Genomic DNA, 15096 nt, shown 5'->3' with positions numbered 1-15096 from the left:
TATCCAGTAAATAGTGAAATGCTGAGTCTTTTTCCCCTGAATATCCACTGGTGTACCAAGATATGTTCCCAGAGAACTTGTAGCCTCCAATTGAGAATACTTTTATACTCAGTGAGCACCCTTGAGGAATATTAGGACTAAATTTCACATATGACTTGGTGAGACTTATCATTTGACCCGAAATCAAGCAGAAACGTGCAGAGTCTTGAAACTTTCGTACAAGAAGCAGTAGTAGCCTTAAAGAAAGGAAGAGCATCATCAGCAAAAAAAAGATGGGAAATAGGAGGTGCATACCTGTGTGCTTTAATACCATCAAAGTGCCGAATATCTGTGGCTTGTGTTAACATCCGGGACAAGATATCCATACAGAACAAAAACAAATATGGGGAAATAGGATCCCCTGCCTTACCCACATTGAGGAGTGAAGGCCTCCGAAACCTGTCCATTGATTAGAATTCGATATGTGACAGTAGAGATGCATTGTTGAATCAATCGTAACCAATGTTCAGGAAACCCATATGCTCTGAGAACTCTTAAAAGAAACACCCAGTTAACACGATCATAGGCCTTATTCATGTCTAGTTTAATCCTCCAAGATGTACATTCCCACGACGATGTTTATTGATGAATGAGTGATCATGACTAATTAAAATGTTGTCGTCCATATTCCGTCCGGAATAAAGGCACTTTGATATTCACTGATCAAGTCCTGTAACAAGGCCGTAATCTGTTTACCAGACATTTTGACGCACATTTGTAAATGGTGTTGCATAAACTAATCGGCCGAAATTGAGTAACCTCTTCGGGATTAGGACCTTTAGGTAGTAAGACAATAAGTGATTGGTTCCATTCCCGCAAAATGAATCCCGTGGTAAGAAATCGACTAACCGCCTGGAATACCGGTACCCCTAGCAAGTCCCAGTGCGTTTTGAAAAATTCTGCTGTAGAGCCGTCTAACCCTGGAGACTTAGCGTTCCCAATCCCAAACATGGCATCATAAATTCTAATTCTGAAAAAGGAATAAGGAGTTTTGTTGCTGGATAGCAGAAAGTTGTGGAAGATTTAGTTCCCGAAGCAACAATCCAATATTTTCATCATACGCTGGGTCAGACTCCGTAAAAGGAGAGGTAGGTAAGCAGTTTTAAAATGTGTGCAAGATTTCATGGAGATAGCATGAACATCATCAGTCCAATCACCCTCCGCAGTTTTGAGCAGATAAATGTAAGCCGAACGTTGTTTCTGTTTCAATTTATTAAAAAAGAACTTTGTAGAAAGTTCACCATCCTGAACAAACTTATCCTTAGAACGTTGCGACCAGTAAGTATGAGCCAAATTAGCCTGGCGCATTAACTGTTGTCGTTGGCTCATAAAATCATTTCCTTGTTGAATATTACCAATAGGCACAGCGCAAGTTGTTAATTGTTCAGAAATATCCTTCCAATCAATACCCCATACTACCTTGTGATCCAAACACCATCTCTTTAGATCTTGACGTAATAATGAAAGATGCTTGGTAAAACAGTACATAGAAGATCCTGCAATGGCCCTTTTCCAAACAGAGGTGATAATATTCGGAATATCTGGGTGTGTAAGGCACCAATTTTCAAACTGGTAGGGTCGCCGCCGAGGAATAACTGGTGGTGCTGACTGGTAATATATTGCGGAGTGATCAGAATGAAGGATTGGAAAATGTTTCACATAACTAAGCGGATATTTATCAATCCAAGCTGGCGACCCATATGTACGATCAAGACGCTCAAGAATCAAACCTGACCTTCTCGGTATTTGTCCAAGTAAACCGAGGTCCCACAAAAGGAATATCTTGTAATGCTAAATCATGTTTCCAATTAGTAAAATCCTCCCATCCCCTAATAGTGGCATCCCACCTAATTTGTCCTCATAATGATCTAATTGGTTTATATCACCAATAATGAGAAAATCTGGATAGGAAGATAATAATTGAAACAGGTGAGCCCATACCATTGGGCGTAGTTGATGACTCGGTTCCCCGTACAAGAACAAAACGTACCATGTCATTCCATTATTAGCAGAGATTTTACAAAAAACATAGTTACACATAGAACTAAGTACAGTCACATCATAAGGAGCCCAGCAAAAAACAACCACTCCTCCACTAGCACCTACAGCATCAACCCCAACTACACTACGTGGCCTAGTACTATGAAACAAACCCTGTACATGATGTACTGTAGATTTTGTTTCCTGCAAAAACAAAAACATTGGACGTACGGTAGATGTTAACCAGAGTATATACGGAATTATCGGAGCGTCCCTGGACGTCAAACCCCGACAATTGAGCGAGAGGATATTCATGGATAAGGTGGTGACCGATCTGGGTCAGTCACTACCCTAGGAGAATCATCTGACAATTTTACCATCATTGAAAAACGACGTCAATCTTGTCAGCTTCAGTGTGATGAATGGTGGCCTCATCATCATTACCTTTAATGTGCTTGAAAATCCATTTTCCCGCTGGAAGTGGTGGAGAAGTTGCTGCATTGCGCTTTTTGGAAGCTTTGGAAGTAACTTCATCACCAGGTTCAACTCCCATGACTCGTGCCATGGACACATCAGTCAATGCCTTAGTCTGAATCCCAGTTGGTGCAACTCCACCTTTAGTTTCCCATTGTGCAAAACGGTGTCTTTTACTGCTGTGGCTTGCTGAACTAGAGTCCCCGAGCAACTCATCCACCCCGTCAATAGAGTAGCTGCGAATATGGCGTTTCCGACCACATATTTCACCTTCTTGGTCGGACGAACGCGGTGGTTGCATAGTGCGCCATTCACTAGGTCCCGCCTCATTTGGTGCCGGTGGTGGATTCCATGTCCATCCTTGTTCTACCAGAGCCTCAAGAGTGCCATTCCCATGTAAATCATTCCAAGCACCAGTAGGACTAGTAGCAAAATGCTGACAGTTTCCCCCATCCACACCATTACCCGTACCCGTATCTGGAATAGGATCCTTGCTAACAACATTTGCACGAAAGGTGGTTGGGAGTCTTGTGGTAATACCCAGGTGTCTACGAAAAGGTCGTGGCCTCCGAACTGAACCCTCGGCCGCTGCATGGCCACTCGACGGATCACCCCCTACCCTCGTCGAAGCCCCTCGCGTCACATTTGTTTTATTTCCCGGCCTTTGAACCGTCCCACAAGTAATATCATCCACACCAACACGCCTCCCCGACAACGCCACCACTTCTTGTGGTTCATTTTCCCTGTTAACACTGTCGACAGAACCGGTGGAAAAAGTCATGGGTGGATTTGTATGTGCCTCAGATTCACGGCCTGAAGGATTATTTGGTTGCGAAGGAATATTAGGTGGTTCAGGCGAATGCTCGTGTAAACTCGGTGAATCAATATTGCGTGGTTCCTCCTCGGAACTCGAATCAACCATATGAATTTCAACATGCCTCTCGTCAAACATAAAGGGATCGTTTTCCGGAACAAACCTTGCCAAATTTACACGAGCATTGCGATAAATAAAACGATCAGGTAGTCCTTTGAGAATATTTGTGTAAAGCGGAGTCTCAATGGGGCCAAACATTAAAGTCAATCCGTCATGCTCAAACTCCGAAAACCTTCGATGAATAATATGATGAGCATCATAGGCAGACATAGGACACCTAGCAGTATGATGGCCTACACACCCACATTGCTTACAAAATTTAAAAACACCTTCATACCTAAAGTACACCCACACCACTTCACCATCATCTAAAGGCAAGAAACAACCTGGGACAAGTGGACGAGAAAGATCAACTAGTAGTTTCGCACGAAGAAACGCTTCCCTAGTTAACCCAGGCCCGGTATCCTCCACACTTCCACCACACCCACATGTGATAGTACACGGCAAGTCCAGTCATGCTCGAGAAATCGCCATGGCAAGTTATGAACTCTCACCCAGATAGTGGCTAAATTAAAATTGATGGTAGAAGGCACCTGATTAGCTGAACTAGAACGAAAGGTAAGTAATTTACCATCAATAACAGTGGTGTGACACTCAAGTAATGCATCACGGTCGCGTTGGTCTTGGCACTCGAAGATTAGTAATCACCAGTTCTAAGCACCCTAATAGAACCGCGAGTGACCCAGTGATTATTCACTATATTAGTGATGAAGCTTGTAGAAGGTGGCGCATGGTCAAAAAACCGCCCAACAACTGAGTGAGTCCACTCAATGTTTGGTAATCGCGGTGGTTGGAACGATGGTTGTGGAACGAAAACACCCATGCGATTGTGTATGGAGCGAATGGGGAGGTTTTCAGTTTGCGTGGTTTGGGTTCCAGTACTCATTGTAGTTATATAGGTTTGCAAGGAAAAAAAACAACAGTAAAGAAAGCAGTGAATTTTTTTCGGATTTGGGTGAGTAATAATACACGAACAGTGATTAAAATGAAGTAAGAACAAAGCAAACCTGGAAGAAATTACTATTCACCGCCACGAATCCACACATAATTCTTGCATGCTGCCAGGTGTTGATCAGGAAGGCAAGAAAAGCGGCTGAAGATTGATGAAAGGAAAGGCGGCTGATAATTCCACCGAATAAAAACATCCAGCTGGCTCACAATTGTTAGTGAGATAGGCTCTCAATTTTTAGTGAGAGAAAGAGAGTTTTAGTAGTTATACTGATTTTGGTTACAATGAAAATGGCTTAGGATCGGAGGCATAATATGTTGCGTACATTAATTATTCCATATGTACTACATTAGAGATTAGAGACCGTGAGAAAAAACAAAGTTAGTGGTAAATTACAACGTTAGAAGAAAAGATGAGTTTAAGTTTGTAAGGTCAACTACATAAAAATTTCCAACCAAAGATCAAAAAACCCATCAAATACAAAGAGAACGATTACCTTATGAACAGAAGGCGGCGACAGAAGAGAGTTGTGGGTGTAGATGGAAGGTAGCACAACCGCAAGTGGTGGTTTGCGGCGTGCGACGAGCGGATGAGAGTTGTTGCCATTGTCTTCAATTTGGCAAAATGATACGATGGCAGTTTGACTCAGAGCATGCAGCGAGAACTAGACTTCAATATTTATTTATGGAAGTCTATGGAGAAACATAAGTATATTCTTTTGCCCAACTTGTATATTGGTGATTGGTGAGTGCGTGACCAATTATCTATCATATGTACGTAAATTGTAATAGTACTTCGTTTCATAATTTAAGTCTTGATTATATATATAGATATTTTTTTTTTTGAGGGAAAAGAGAAGTGCATTAATCAAAGGGACAAAGTGTCCATAAGTACATAAGGTGTGACTATACTAGGGCAGTGATGCTCCCAACATTGTTCAACACCAAAAGGCACAACTCTAGCAAGGTTATGGGCAACAGTATTCCCATCCCTTTTAACATGAGAAAAAGAAACAGACGAAAAGCATTACACATCGAAAGAATGTCCCCAAGTATTGCATCCAAATCTGAGAAGAAAATTGCTGCTTTCGATAATCTTTTCGTGGCCACCAGAGAGTCGGATTCAAAAATCACTCCATACCATGAGCTTTGGCCAAGCGGGTTGCCATGTAAATGCCTTGCATTCAGCTACCTCGGGAGGCCAGTAGGCACGCACACGTCTAGTTGCCGCAAAGCACACCTTACCTTCCGAGTCGCGGGCTACAACTCCAAGACCCACCCATCCTTCCTCGGCTAGACTGGCATCCGACCATCCGTATTCAATTTAATGGCACCAACCGGGGGGGCATACCACCGACTTGGGCTCGGGGCCGCAGGGGAGCGCACTCCTCCATAAATCCTCACAGCATAGCTATTAAAATCATCCACTTGTCATAATTCTCTGGCACACAACAGTGCAGGGTGATTGTATGCTCAAAGACTCTCCTGTTTCTTTCAACCCAAACGTTCCATAGGATATAACAACCCTTTTGAACCACCTTGGCATCCATCTCACTCCATCTGACGAGGGTATCACACATGGCTTCATCTTCCACCCCCGTCAATAATATATGACCACCCAGCTCTTCCCACAACTTCAGCGACATCGGGCAGCGATAGAATAAATGTAATTGCGTCTCATCCTCTCTATCACAGCAAGGGCATCCTGCTTCATCGATGAGGTGGCGTCTCTGAAGTACTTTCCTTACTGGGAGTGAACTGGTGCAGGCACGCCACAGGAAATGACGTACCTTAGGTGACACATTTAGGCTCCATAAAATATTCCACACTCTATGAAAGTCATCCAGGTTCCCCCCTTTTCCCAACATATAAGCAGTTTTCACCGAATAAGTGCCGTCCTTAGAATATGCCCAAGTTAAAACGTCCTGCAGACATCTAGTGCTTAAAGGAATGACCAGTATACATTGTTGGTCGCGTTCATTGAAATGACGCTCAATAAGATCCACATTCCACTCCTTCCGATCAAGATCCATTAAATCTCCCACCACTTCTAGCCCTCCACTCGAGCACTCTTGATGAATCTACCTTCTTCATCTCCTACCCATGGTGCACTCCATATGTCAATTTCCCTACCGTCTCCAACCCTCCAAATCACTCCCTCCAATACCAAACTCTTCGCCCCCCAAATACTCCACCACGAGTAGCTATGCGAGTATCCTAAGCCGTCTTGACACAACATCACCATGTGGATAATACTTGGCACTCATTACCCTACTCAAAAGGGACTCTCTATTATGTAACAATCGCCAAACTTGTTTACCCAATAAAGCATCATTGAAAACCGCAAGATCCTTAAATCCCATACCCCCCATACACTTGGGTTTGCACATTTTCTCCCAACTTAGCCAATGCATTTTCCGTTCATCCCCTTTTCCTCCCCACCAGAATCTAGCCATAGCAGAGTGAATTTCTTGTATAACAGCAACAGGGAGCTTATAAACTCCCATCAGATATGTAGGCAAAGCTTGGATAACAGCCTTGATGAGAACCTCTTTCCCAGCGCGCGACAATAACTTCTTTTTCCACCCCCTAACTTCTTCCACATTCTATCTAAGAGTTCCCGAAAAAGCACTTTCTTAGACCTCCCACAAAGAGCTGGAATACCAAGATACTTCTGGTGTCATCAACTTGCCTCATATGGAGAAGATAATCAATTCTTCTTTTTTCTCACAGCTTACACCTCTACTAAAGGAACTTCCGACTTTTCATAATTAATTTTCTGCCCGGATGCTGCTTCATATTTGTTGAGATATCAACTATTGTCAAGCACTCCTGTCGGTAGCCCTGGTAAAGAGAAGACTGTCATCAGCAAAAAGAAGGTGAGAGATTTCTGGACCATTCCGGCTTGCTTTCGCACCATGAATTTCTTTCGTAGCCACCTTTTGTTTAACCATCTGAGAAAAAGCATCAGCAACCAAGATGAACAAGAAGGGAGATAAAGGATCACCCTGACGTAATCCCCTGGAGGGAGTCACAGAACCACATACTCGTCCATTAATAATGAAGGAATACGAAACAGTAGCAACACAACTCATAACCAAATTAACCCATCGCTCACTCCGCATCAGTCAATAGTAGCTTCCTGAGGAAACCCCACTCCACTCTATCATATGACTTACTCATGTCAAGTTTCATCGCAACCAATCCTTTCCTGCTATTATTCCTCTTCTTCATAGTATGAAAGATCTCCAGAGCAATGAGAGAGTTGTCCGAAATCATCCTTCCAGGAACAAACGCACTTTGGTTCTCCGTTACAATACAAGACAGAAATTGTTTAAGCCTCAACACAATAGCTTTAGAAGCTATTTTGTACAATACATTGCATAAACTTATAGGCCTAAACTCAGAAACAACAGTAGGGGATTTAACTTTGGGAATAAGAGCAATATGAGTACAATTAACATTCCCCGGGCAAGAATAGTTATGTAAAATGTTGCTAACAAAATCAAACACCTCATCACCAATTATATGCCAGAATTTCTGATAAAAGATAGCATGCATACCATCAGGCCCTGGGGCTTTACAAGGATGCATATCACTCAAAGCTGCAAAAATCTCCTCTTTTCAGTAAGGCTTCAGAAGGATGTCGTTATACTCCTGTGTCACAGACGACTTCACATGCTGCAGTACTTCCTGAAAATCATGAGAAGAAGGCTCGGAAGAAGTAAAGATCTCCTGAAAATAGCGTTCCACTACACACTCAATCTCCTCACCCTCCGTTTGCCACCTCCCACCACCATCGAAAATACCATGAATGAGGTTCCGTTTTTTCCTTTGAGAAGCTTTATGATGAAAATAAAAAGTATTTCTATCCCCATCCTTCACTTCCGCCACTCGCGATCTCATGTACCAGTAAGCCTCGTGCTTAGCATGTAATGCATCCAACTCCTGCTCCAGAATCGCACACCTCTCACAGCTATCATTCGAAATAGCTTCACATTGGGCTGCATGTAACTTTTTCTCCACTACATCAATTTTCTTCCTAAGAGACCCGAAAGCCTTCTTACTCCATCCCTGCAACTCCCTTGCAACAGCCCCTAATTTTTCACAAATTCTACCACCCTGCTGCACACCACGCCTCCCTCACCACCTCCTCACAAGCATCATCTAGAAGCCAAAAGGTCTCAAAACGGAATCCCCCCGCCCGTCTTCTCAGCATCCCCTCATTTCCCAAACAACGTAATACAATAGCAGCATGATCCGAACAATAACGCACCTTATGATCAACGAAGGCCTCAGGAAATAAATTCATCCAAGAACGCGAGACTATAAACCGATCCAAGCGTTCTCGAATTCGAGTTTCCGGACTCCTCCCTCTCTCCCAAGTGTGCCACTGCCCCACAAAACGCAGCTCTCCCAGACTACAGTCCTCCATCACGTTACGGAACCCCACCATAGCTCTTCGCTCCCTCGAAGCACCCCCTTCCTTCTCATCATAACTCAAAATTTCATTAAAATCACCTCCAAAAACTATAGGCCCCTCATACTCATCACACAACCCTTTTATCAAAGCCCAAGTTTTATATTTATTTTCCTCTTCCGGCCATCCATAAATACCCACAAACCTCCATCGCACATCCCCATTACTCACTACATCACCACAGATATAATTTTGGGAAAAAGACACCATCCTAAAAGAGATCGTTTCTTCCTTCCAAAACATACATAAACCTCCAGCTCTCCCAACACACGAGACTCCAAAAGCCCCGGAAAATCCAAGACTCTCCTTTTTCTGCTCAACAATATTTTTAGTGACCTTAGTTTCCGACATAAAAAGAATGTCGGGGGTATTAGAGGCATTAAGCCTTCTCAACTGACGAACTGTCCAAGGGTTACCCATTCCCTGACAGTTCCAACACAAGATTTTCATAATGCCTGGCGGGGTTGGTTACAACCAACCTCCGCCTCAACAATCTCAACATTATTGTCATTATCAGAAAAATCAATCAATTTAAGTTTCTTTGAACTCAAGTTATCAGACCCGTGAAAATCATCCACAATCATATGATCAACCATCCTTCTTTTTTCCCCTACCTGACCACCAGAATCAATATTGCATGTGTTCACATCATTAAAATCAATAACAGCGCCCTCCCCAGCACTTTTAGACAACCGACATTTTTGTTTTTGTTTTTTAAATTTTGTGGCCACCTTCCCATCCCCTGCAGCAAAAGAGTAAAGGGTGGTATTATAGTTAATAAAATCACCTGGAGGCGATGCAACAACGTCCAAGGAGGGACTCATGGTGGACGGACCCAACACCTCACTCAACCCACCAAGAGGCTCCATAACAGCAGCCTTTGTTGCGACGGCAGGGCTTGGTCTTACGTGAGAGAGAAGGTCCTCGACCCTAACCTCGCGACTTGCGCGAGAAGCAACTCCCTCGGTACCCCCAGCATGAACCACCTCTACCGCTGCCGATACCACCTCGGCTTTGGACTTCGGAAAGTCCTCCCCCTCTCCAGCAAATGGGTCGCGAGCCACTAACGTCGGTTCCGGCTTATTTCCCGACTCCATCTCTTTTCGGGGGCTCTCAAAACTAATAACACGAGCACAACTAAAAAACGCCTTCGTTTCCTCCTCTATCTTCTGCCTACCACGACGCGGAGAAGCTCTCAACCAAGAACCCCACTGCTTGTCCTCCGTTTTACCATCATCAACCGCCGCCAAACAATCTCGCTCAATATGACCGATAATCCCACATACATAGCAGAAAGTAGGCAATCTTTCATATTTTATTTCAACCAAAGCAGTCCCATTTCTCACAGATATAGTTTGAACTCTCCGCAAAGGTTTCGAAACATCAACCATCACTCGAACCCGAGCCGACGTGTCCCATCCTACCTCATCCGTCTCGACTTCAAGAACTTCCCCTACACTCCTGGCTACCAAGTTAATGTGCTTCGCCGACCGACATCCTAATGGAAGGTTGTATAAGCGAACCCAAAAAGGGCAGCAGGTCATTGAAATTTCCGAGGGTTGAAGGTTGCCATCGATATCATGCAACATCAGCAAGTTTTGATCAAACGTCCATGGTCTACCTGCTAGTACCTTCGCTTTGTCCCGAGCACTCGCAAATTGGATCACAAATAATCCATTCTCTATAGCGCGAAAGAGAGCGCCTTTCGACAAGGACCAAATTTGTTTCATGGTTCTCTTTAGGGCTTCAAAGTTATATGATCGAACCGTTAGCACTTTGCCTACTAGGGCAAGATTAATATTTTGGTTTGTCTCATCACACGCCACATCTCCGAAATCAACAACAGTACTTTCCTCAGCCATTATTTTTAGGTTTGAGATTCTAGAAGCAATCTCTTCAGCCATGACAGAAAAACCAATCCCAAGAGGGATCACAAAACTCGAAATATCGAGCAAAAAACGAGGACAACCAAGACTCTCTCTCAAACCCTAGAAATCGCCACTAGGGAGAGACTTTCCTTGTTAGATATTGTCGTTTAAAGGGCCAAAATTAGGTTATATATATATAGATATGGTGATTGGTTAACGAGTATATTACTTCTTCCGTCTCATAATATATAAGTTTTGATTATGTTTTATATGAGAATTAAGGTAAGTGGGAGCTTGTTTTATTTGGATAAATAGTTTCATTTTTATTAGGATACACTTACATTGATTTTTTTAGCAAAAAATAAAAATTGAACACTTAGTGTTGCACAATTAGAGATGGCAACGGGTGGGATTTGGGTCGGGTGAGCCATCACCCGCATCCATCACCCGATTAGATTGACTCTCATCCATCCATCCGTCACCCGCTTTACTCATCACCCGAAATCCATCCATCCATCACAACCGGGTGATTCGGGTCGGTCTGGTGATTAACGGGTGAAAAATCTAAATATCAAATTTAGATTATAGCTATTAAAAAAATAATGTACCCAATTTTCACCTAAACTTTCCAAAATCATAAATAAATATGTCGATGTTTTAGGCATAAAGAAAAGGTGACGTCGCACCATACAAGTTTTAGGAAGTCGTTTTCACAATAATAAAGTCTCGACAACAATACTTCAACAATACGAGTTTCGAAAATACGAGTTTGAACAAAAAAATTAAACGGATGGATAATGGGTCGGGTGCTTAACCGGGTGGTGGATCGGGTGATGGGTGAGAAATGGTCACCCGCATCCTACCCGGATCCGTCATCCGGTTCATCCGTCACCCGGTCTTCATCCGTTTATTACGGTTTTTCACCCTTTTATTTAAACAGGGTGGAGCGGGTTACTGGATATCCACTGGATATTGCCATCCCTATGCACAATCTAATGTGTAGAGAAGTTCAATAGGGTAAAAGATTTCATTTTGTTATTAATAATGGTGTATTAGAAGGTGAAATTATGAGGACATTTTGGAAATTATATTATTTTCATGAGTGTATTGTGGACATAATTATTGATTGAAAATAGAAATAGAACTTATATTTTAGGACACCTTATAAGAAAACACAACTTATATTATGCATGGGACGGAGCCACGGAGGGAGTAAGGGTATGTTCTCTTCGGCATAAAACAACTGAACTGAGTTAAGCTGAACTGAATTGAACTGAGCTAAGCTGAACTGAACTGAACTGAATTGAATTGAATTAAACTGAATTGAATTAAATGAATGCAATAAATATATAAATGATATTTAAATAATAATAGTATGAATATTAAATAATAATTATAATGATAAGTAATAATAATGAATAATGAATAATTAATAATGAATAATAATAGTATTTTGGATATTTTTAAATGATACTCCCTCCGTTTTCTAAAGATCTTCCTTGTTACTGTTCCTATAAATACCAGGGAGAATCCATTTGTGTGGGGGTATGGGGTGGGTAAAGTAGGAGAGAGAAAGAGGTTAAGATAAATAAACAAATATAAAAGGGTTAAAGTAGGAGAGAGAACGGGAGTAAATTGAATTAATAATGTAATAGTGGACCATATGATAGGGACATGAGAGGGTAAAAGGGGAAAAAAATTCCAAATAAGGAATAAAGTAGAAGAGGGAAGATCTTTTGGAAACACACTTAAACGGAAAGAGAGAAAATCTTTAGGAAGGAGTAGTTATAAATAAATAATATTAGTAGTCATAAATTATTAATAATAATAATATAATTAATGATAATAATGATAATTAATAATAATTATTTTATATTATTTCTATTAATATATTAATACTTGATGATGATTATATAATAACAATAATATCTAAGAACTAAATTAATATTACTATTTTAATAATTAGATTTGATAATATAATAATATTTAGTAATAAAAATAATAATTGGGTCGAACCGCGTAAAATTACATCATAAACCGTTTTGATGCGATTTGATTGGTTTGTGGGCGGAAAAACGTGGGTTTATTTGTGCTTTTGACCTAAACCACGTTCCTCCTAATAATAATAGTAATAATAATGAGTAAAGCTATAATCAATAAAATAATATATTGAAATATAATAATAATAATAATAATAATAATAATAATAATAATAAGAGTAATTAGTGAAATAAATTATACCAACATAATAATAATATTTAACAAAATAATTATAAAAGAATGTAGCTGAACTGAATTGAACTGAGCTGAACAAAATTGAACTGAAGTGAAAATAAGCTGGGGAGAACAGGCCCTAAATGACATTTTCATGTAAATCTAATGCAATATACTTACTTTCACACTGAATAATCGTACGATAAGAAAACAATTATTATTTGGAATATTCTTGAAAAAACAGGAGGAAATTTTTAGATAAAATAATAATATTACTTTATAATAATGAATATTTTGAGGAAAAATAATAATAGTTATTCTAAATATTATGATAAAAATTAATTATATTGGTCCCTCCTTTTTGCTTCATCAGGACAAGGTCTATTAATTTGGTTGTATGGGTCGGGTCATGTCGGATATTCGAGTTCAATGTCATTCGCGTTTTAGTCAAAAAAAATATCCATATAAATTCGTACCGCTTCAGGTCAACTCGAGTTGTCACCCTCTCGAGGCAGATCGTACTTATTCGCATCGGGTTTATAGTAGTTTTGTAAGCATCTAAACTTATGCAACTTAAACAATTTTAATTTTTGCAAAGAGTCGTCAATCAGTTTTCAGGAAAAAAATTAATAAACCACAAATTGAAATTCAACCCCTAATTTAATGAAGCATTATATTGCAAATAAAAAAGCAATATACACATAAAATTAACGGGTTTTTCATCAAATACCCCGACAAATCAACAAATTCACAATATACCCTCAAATTCCCAACCCCTAATTATATTTTGAACTTGTGAGAATTTCTAATAAGGCTTTAAGCCATTAACTCTCAATTTATGCCTTCGTATCACACAAAAAAAAAAGATTGGGAAATATAATACTAATAACAAATCACAAATTAACTTCATAAAAAAAAATTAAATCGTACACACTTAGAGTATTGTCAAAGGTACTATCGTTTAGGGTCTACGGGCCTGTTCTCCCCAGCTTATTTTCAGTTTAGTTCAGTTCAGTTCAGCTCTAATAAGTTCAGTTCAGTTCAGTTCAGCTCCAATAAGTTCAGTTCAGTTCAGCTCCAATAAGTTCAGTTCAGTTAAGTTCAGTTCAGATCAGTTCAGTTCAGTTCAGCTCAGCTCTATTCTTTTATAACCATTTTGTTAAATATTATTATTATTATGTTGGTATAATTTATTTTACTAATTACTATTATTATTATTATTTAAATATATATCATTACTATTAAGTATTATTATTATTATTTTTATTATTATTGTTGTTGTTGTTTCTATATATTTTTTATTATAGCTTTACTAATTATTATTACTAAAATTATTAGGAGGAACATGGTTTAGGTCAAAGCACAAATAAACCCACTTTTTTTAGCCCATAAACCAATCAAATCGCGTCAAGACGGTTTATGACGTAATTTAACCCAATCATTATTTTTATTACTAAATATTTTTAAATTATTAAATCTAATTATTAAAATAGTAATATTAATTTACTTCTTAGATATTATTGTTATTATATATCATCGTCAAGTATTAATATATTAATACAAATAATATAAAATAATTATTATTAATTATCATTACTATCATTAATTATTATTATTATTAATTTATGATTATTAATATTATTTATTTATAACTATCATTTAAAGATATTCAAAATACTACTATTATTATTATTCATTATTATTACTTATCATTATAATTATTATTTAATATTCATATTATTATTGTTTAAAATATTATTTATATATTTATTACATTCAATTTATTTCAATGTAATATAATTCAATTCAATTTAATTCAATTCAGTTCAGTTCAGTTCAGTTCAGTTCAGTTCAGTTCAGTTCAGTTCAGCTCTGATAAGTTCAGTTCAGTTCAGTTCAGCTCCGATAAGTTCAGTTCAGTTCAGTTCAGCTTTGATAAGTTCAGTTCAGTTCAGTTCAGTTCAGCTGTTTTATGCCGAAGAGAACAGGCCCGGTGTAAGAGCATATATCGTGATTACTAGTTTACTATTAGGGTGTGCACCATTTCCGGATCGAAATCCGGTGAGCTAATGGATCAAAATTTTGGGGTTTTTTTTTTTGAATTGGGACTAGATCGGAAAAATTATCTCCGATCCGGTTTGGTTTCGAACATATTGGCG

This window comes from Beta vulgaris, chromosome 1 (genome assembly GCF_026745355.1).
Source record: "Beta vulgaris subsp. vulgaris cultivar EL10 chromosome 1, EL10.2, whole genome shotgun sequence".
NCBI lineage: Eukaryota > Viridiplantae > Streptophyta > Magnoliopsida > Caryophyllales > Amaranthaceae > Beta > Beta vulgaris.
The sequence above is the reverse complement of the archived record's forward strand: the minus strand, read 5'-3'. Positions refer to the sequence as shown.